Raw genomic sequence first — 7,688 nt, 5'->3', positions numbered from 1 at the left:
AAAATATAAAAGCTTCAATTCATTTATCTAACTAGATACCTGCAGTAAAAATTTTAAACTGAGAATTAAAATATAGAAATAAATAAGTAATTTAATATATATAAATAATTGAGGATTAAAACAAATAAATTTTTGAAATAAAATGAATTAATAAGAGTAATTAAATATAATTGAGATTAAAATAGATTAATTATACCTTATATTATCAGCAACTATATTATAATATTACTGTTCAGTTTAAAAGAAGTTTTTGCTCTCAAATAGATATATTAGATACAAAAAATAAGTAAAATAAAATATATTAAACTTATCAATAAATTAATTATTTTAGCTATAATTTATTATATTTTATATATTTTTCTTTATATATCATTAACATCAGAGTTATTATTAGTATGATATTAAAAGTTTTTATAATATAATTGACTACTCAATAATTTTTATTACTTAATAATTTTATAAATTTCACCTTAATTTTTCAATTTTAAATCTTAATATTATAATTAATAAAGCTGCAATTCAACTTGCAAATAAAGATATAAAATTATAAAAATTTCTAAATTACAAGTAAACTACTATAAAATATAAGATTTATTTGACTATATTAATAAAATAATATAAAGAAGAGTAGATCTATAGATCTAAAACAACATTAAAATATTATAAAAAGTTAATTAACTTGTAAAAAAAAATATCTATTTGATATATAAATTATCTAATAGATTATAACTTTTCTTTTACATTTTAAATAGTGTGAAATTTATTAACTGAATTTACTAAAAAATTTATTTAATAGCATTGAATAAATTGTTTTTATCAGTATCATAAGATTAAGCTAAAAAGCACCTATTGCATATTATTATAACTTAACTAGAAGTATGATAATAGTAAAACAAAAGCTTAATTTTTCTATATAATTAGACAGCTGCAACAAGAATAATAAACTAAAAATTAGAATATAAAATAAATAAGTAGTAAAATATATATATATAGTTTAAAATTGAAGTAAATCAATCTAAATAATCAAATATGATTGAGAATCAGAATAAATCAATCTTCAGAATAGAGTAAATCAATAAGATTAGTTAAATATAATTAAGATTAGAATAAATTAATCTTATTTTATATTATCTCAACATCTGTACTATAATATTATCTCTTCTTTAAAATAGTATTTGCCTTTAAGTAACTATATTAAATTAAAAAAAGAGTAAAATAAATTTTATTAAACTTATCAGTATATCAAACATCTTATCTATTCTTTATTAAATTTATATAAATTTTCTTTTATATTTTACTAATCTTGAGTTATTATTAATATATTCTTATATAAAAACTAGAATTTATTTAATAGTTTAATAACAATAGAGCTTAGAAGAATATAGATAGAATTGGTAGATTTTAACTCAATAATTATTAATATTAGAAGTGAATATAAATTGTATAAAAAAGACTTTTTTATATTGCTAACTATCATATATTAAAATACTAAGAATGATAATATAAAAAGAAGACTGAGATCTATCTGAATTATAATTATAAGGGGTTAAATCTCTAGATTCACTCTGGCTGGCTGACTCAGCCTAGCCATCATTTGCACATGCACACATGATCATGCTCTGTGAGCTTGCTTAAGCTTGAGTTCTTGTCTCATTCTTTTCTTCCCTTTCTCAAGCAATTTGTTCTTGTTATATAGAAGGACTAGCTTCTAGTTCTTAGAGCTTAACTCTTTACATTACAAATTGCTTCACTTCTTTTATTGATAGATCACTGAGAGCTTTAATTCTGTATCACAAAGCTCAGCAAATGTGCTGACATATAATAGACTATTAGAAGTCTTAAATTCTACATCATGAAGTTCAGTGATAGCACTGGTATATGAATAGACTGAGTTAGAAATCATGCTAATAAATGAATGAGCAACATTGAAAATGTCTAGTCAAATGAGATAAAGCAGCAGACTTGTACAATAAATACACAAATAAATCAATGTGAAGCAATGAGCAGGGACACCCTCAGCAGCTTTGAACAACAATAGATGGCCTTTCTCCAGCAGCAGGAACAGGTCCAGTGTGAGAACAGAGATTTAATAACAGCTCAGCAAGCTGAAATAGCTAATCTACATCAAGCTTTGAATACTTTGACATCAACTCTCTTTCAATTGAACTCATAATCATTCATTGCAGTCAGAAGATCAAAGATCAAGCTATCAGACTGCAAGAAGTATGATGGTTCTAATCTGAAGCACTACTCTCAGTGAGATCTAAAGTTTCAATCAAAGCTTAATATCAATGAGAAAGCTTTAGATAATAATGAGAAATGTGTTTGATATATGTACTCAAGACTGAAAGAAATTGCAGCAGCTCAAGTTTACCTCTGAGTTGAGAATAATAAGAACAAGATCAACTTCACAGTAGAGAGCTTACTGAAGCAGACACACATGCTCTTTAATGATCTTGCATGACAGAAAAAGGCTATACAAAAGTTCAACAATCTATGACAGAGTAGAAGAGCTCTCTTCAACTTTCTGTCTGAATTTAATCAGCTACTGCTGAAAGCTAGCAGTCACAGATGAGATGATCACATTAAAAAGAGGTATTTGAAATCCACTCTAAGCATGGAGCTGAGGGAAGACATGATGGATGAAAAAGAACTGCCTCTCTACAAGAATTACTACAAGAAGCTTAGATTAATTGATCATCAACTCTCTGAGCTTAAGACTTTAAGACAGTACTCTAAACATCACAAGAGTAGATCTTCTTCAGATCATACAACATTTAATTCACATTCTCTACTTTGTCATGCTGTTCTCAATCAATTAAATCAGTCTCAAGCTTCTGCTGATAATCTGATGAATCTCTCTTCTGATGCTGTGATTTCAAGTGCTCATCATATTAAATTGATAAATCAGACAGAGATTAATTGAAGAAGAGAGCAAGATCTGTGTCTGAGATGCAGAGCTGAAGATCATATGATTAAGAGCTGTCTGTTCAAATCTCTCAGATACTCTGCCACCTTCATGATAGTTAAGATGATTCTCAAGCTGATATTGAATAATGACAATGTGAATATGAGTAAGAATTTAGAAAAAAAAGTAACTCCAATCAAAAAATACTGAAAGAAGCAAAATAAGAAGCTTATGAAGAAGCAATGAAGAACATTTAAATCTAAGATGATATTCAAATTCTTCACTGTCAATGCTCTAGTAGATAATACCTTTTCAACTAGAGTAATGATAGACAATAAATGTAATATCTATGATGTCATTTTTCAATTCTATATTAATAAGCATAAGCTTTTATGTATTGAAATTCCCTCTGTTAAAATGACTAGCTTTGAAGACTTTATGAAACTCTTCACAAGCATAGTGACTGGTATTTATATTGATATAGATAGTCACATAACTGAACAAGCCTTTCTCTATGTGATGAATAGATTACATGGTCATGATATGTATCTAGATGACCTCTGGCTGGCCCAGCAAAAGATGACTGTGATCCTCCATCAAAGAATTATGAGATTTGAAGTGAGTGATATAGAGATAGAGTCTAGTTCAAATGCAAAAGCTGATGTGATTTCCATCTCTGCTGTAAGCTTCTCTAGTCTTGTGAGCACTTGAGAGAAGTGAAACATTGAGATCATCACTGTCAGTTTGACTGATATTCAAAAGACTCTAGAAGTGAAATCAAAAATTAACCCTAGAGAAAAGCTATCTGAACATTATCATGAGTTTTTGAATATATTTGATAAGGAAGCTGCTGACACTCTACCCCCACTTCATGACTCAGATAGAGGTCATGAGATTGAACTGATTAAAAAAACTAATGATAGCACAGAACAATCCTCTTGGGGCTCACTATATAATATGTCTCAAGAGAAACTACTGACTTTGTAAAATACTCTTACAGATTATTTAGATAAGGGTTTTATTAGAGTGAGTAACTCCTCTACAGCCACCTCAGTACTAATTGTAAAGAAGTCTTAAGATGAACTAAGATTCTGTGTGAACTATTGAGCTCTTAATAAAATCATCTGAAAGAATTGATATTCTCTATCATTAATCAGTAAGACTTTACAGTAAATTGAACAGACTAAATGTTTTACTAAACTGGATATTATTGCAGCTTTTCACAAGATTCAAATCATAGAAGGTGATGAGTGGATGATGTAAAGGATTAAGCTCTAAGAACTAGAGGATAGTCCTTCTATATAACAAGAATGAATTGCTTGAGAAAGGGAAGAAAAGAATGAGATGAGAACTCAAGCTTAAGCAAGCTCATATAGCATGATCATGTGCACACATGCAAATGATGACTAGGCTGAGTCAGCCAGTCAGAGTGAATCTAGAGATTTAATCTCTTATACTACCTCTCTTCTCCCTCTTTGTTGCAGGTCTTTACAACTATTTAAAGCCCTCTCTACATCTAATTTTGCCTGCTGAGAGGCCTCTCAAGCATTCAAGACCTTCACTTCTTGTAGGAGACTTGTGTCATTCCACATAGACTCAGCTCAATCTACTCATTTAATGAGATATTACTTTTTTCTCTGATAGGTTCATTCACTCTGAATTTTCTCAATCTCAAACTCAGATCCTTCTGAAGTCTCTATAGTGGGTGGCTGCCAGTCAGTTTGCCTCTGACTAGGCAGGGGATCTGTCATCACAGCATGTAGAAGCTTTACATTAAAGACATTGTGAATGCCAGATGAGATGTTCAGTCAGTAAGCATGAGATTCTATCTTTTCTAGCACAGTATATTGATTGTATTTCACATCCAGCTTCTTGCACAGATGATTAGTTCTCATGTTCTCTAAGCTCAATCAGATCTTATCTTCAGATTGAAAGCTTGAAGTTGGGTCTCTTTGTCTATTCACATATTACTCTTGAGATTGCTGAGCATCTGTCATTTTTACTTGAGCTCACTTCAACACTTCATGAGCCTTCCTCATGTAATCATCCACAAACTCAATGAGATTACATGGCATTTCAACAGGGGTGGCATCAGCTATATCAATAAAGGAGACATGGAAAAGATGTGTTAAAAAGAACAGACTCACATCTGTTGAGGCAGCATCTCTATTATTGATGGCCAGCTCTGCTAGAGGAAGTCATTCACACCAGTCATTCTGTTGAAAGTTAACATACTTGCATAGATAGATTTCCAGGGTCTGGTTCATTCACTCTGTAGCTCTGTTAGTCTCTGGGTGATAGACTGTAGAGAGTCATCTCTTAATGTTTAATTTTTCACACATCTGAGTTCAAAACATGCTTGTGAAAGCTGACTCTTGATCTGACACTACTGCCTTAGAGATGTCATGTTGAGGGATGATGTTGTGAAGAAACACTCTAGCCACTGTCTCCACATCAGTATTCTTAACTGCTTTTAATATAACCCTCTTGATCAGTCTGTCTGTTATAATCATGATGTTCATGTATTCTTTAGAGCTCAGTAAGTTCATGATAAAGTCCATGGAAAGCTCCTGCCACATGTGTTCAGAAATGAGAAGAGGCTTAAGCAGTCTCTGATGTCAATCTCTTCATGTGGTGTTTGATCTGCAAAGATGGCAGTTTCTGATCATTCTTCTCACATCAGCAGCATAGCCTGGCCAGTAGAACTCACATCTTAGAACTCCTGCTGTTTGCTCTCACCCAGGATGGCTGGTAAGAGGTGAGTCATGAGCCTCATGCACTAATCTGATTTGAAGAGGTTTGAAGTCTGGCACCCACTTACAATCTCAAAAGAGAAGCTTCCTGTTCTCATTTAAAGAGCACTCAGAGACAGAGATCTTAATGCCAAGTTCAGAAGAAAATCTGAATCTTCCCTCACAAAAAGTTTGCTCTAGACACTGCAGAATCTTGTCATTTTTTGTGAGCCTCATTTCACTGAGCTTGAAGAGACATCTCAGGTTCCACACTGGCAGCAGCCACTATTGATTCCATTCCAGATGTCAGTACATTAAACTTAAGTAGTTGAGCTTGCCTCTGCTTGATCCTCTCATCATCAGCACTCTGTGGCATGTTCTGCTCTCTTCATGATAGAGCATCCAGTCCAGCATTCAACTTCTCTGGCTGATAATCAATTCTGAAGTTGAATCAATAGAGAATATCCATTCAACATAGCTGTCTTTCATTTAGTCTGCATGTAGTCATGAAGTATTCTAGATTCTTATGATCTGTGAGGATCTTGAATTTCTTTACACTTTGTAGCTCAGTGTCCCATTTCTTTAAACACTCAATTATCACTAATAACTTCTTATCATGAATCTCATAGTTGCATTCTGCAGGTGAATGCTTGCAAGAGAAGAAGGCACATGGGTGTAGAATGCTCTGCTCATCATATTGTAGCAGCACTCCTTCTAAGATGTAATCTGAAAAGTTCATTTTCAATATAGTCTCACAGTCAGAGTTGAATTGAAGCAGGATTGAAGCAGAGATAAACATTGATTTTAGACACTTAAAAGCTTCTTCAGCCTTGCTCATCCACAAAAAAGAAACATTCTTGCATGTAAGAATTGTCAGTGAGGTTGTGATCTTTGAGAAATTTCTGATAAATCATCTATAGAAATTGGCAAAGCCTAAAAATCCTCATACATCTTTAAGAGTAGTAGGTGTTGCCTATTTCAAAACAGCTTTAACCTTCTCTGGATCCATTTGTATACCCTTGTCTGCTTCAATGATGAATTCAAGATATTTTGTGCTATTCACCTCAAACTCACTCTTTCTGATGTCTGCCTGCAGGCCTGCTTCCTGTAGATGCATAAGCATCTTTTGTACATGCTCATGATGCTTCTGTAAGCTTCTTGAGGAAAATATCAAGATGTCATCTAAATAGACTGAGCAGAAGTCGTCCAGATATCCATGTAATGCCCAGTTGATATATTTTTGAAATGTGCTCAGAGCATTGGCCAAACCAAAGGGTGTAACCAGCCACTCAAATAGCCTGTATCTGATTCTAAAGGCTGTCATCCACTCATCACCTTCTGTGATTTGAATCTTGTGAAAAGCTGCAATAATGTCCAGCTTAATGAATCATTTAGCCTGTTCAATTCACTGTAGAGTCTCACTGATTAATGGTAGAGAATATCAATCCTTTCAGATGATTTTGTTAAGAGCTTGATAGTCCACACAGAATCTTAGCCCACCCCCAGACTTCTTCACAAATAGTACAGAGGCAGCCGCAGGGGAGTTGCTCACTCTAATAAAACCCTTATCTAGATAATCTGTAAGAGTCTTTCACAAAGCCAGTAGTTCCTCTTGAGACATATTATATAGCAGGCCCCAAGGGGGTTGTTCTGTGCTACCATCAGTCTTTTTAATCAGTTCAATCCCATGATCTCTACCTGGGCCATGAAGTGGGGGTAGAACATCGGCAGCTTTCTTATCAAATACATTCAAAAACTCATGATAATGTTCAGGCAGCTTTTCTCTAGAGTCAATCTTTGATTTCACTTCTAGAGTCTTTTGAATGTCAGCCAAGCTGACAGTGAAGATCTTGATGTTTCACTTCTCTCAAGTGCTCACAAGCCTAGAGAAGCTTACAGCAGAGATGGGAATCACATCAGCTTTTGCATTTGAACTAGGCTCTACCTCTATGCCACTCTCTTCAAATCTCACAATTCTTCAATGAGAGATCATGGTCGCCTTTTGCTGGGCCAGCCAGGGGTCACCTAGATACATATCATGATCATGT

Source organism: Paracoccidioides brasiliensis (genome assembly GCF_000150735.1).
Source record: "Paracoccidioides brasiliensis Pb18 unplaced genomic scaffold supercont2.23, whole genome shotgun sequence".
Lineage (NCBI taxonomy): Eukaryota > Fungi > Ascomycota > Eurotiomycetes > Onygenales > Ajellomycetaceae > Paracoccidioides > Paracoccidioides brasiliensis.
The sequence above is the reverse complement of the archived record's forward strand: the minus strand, read 5'-3'. Positions refer to the sequence as shown.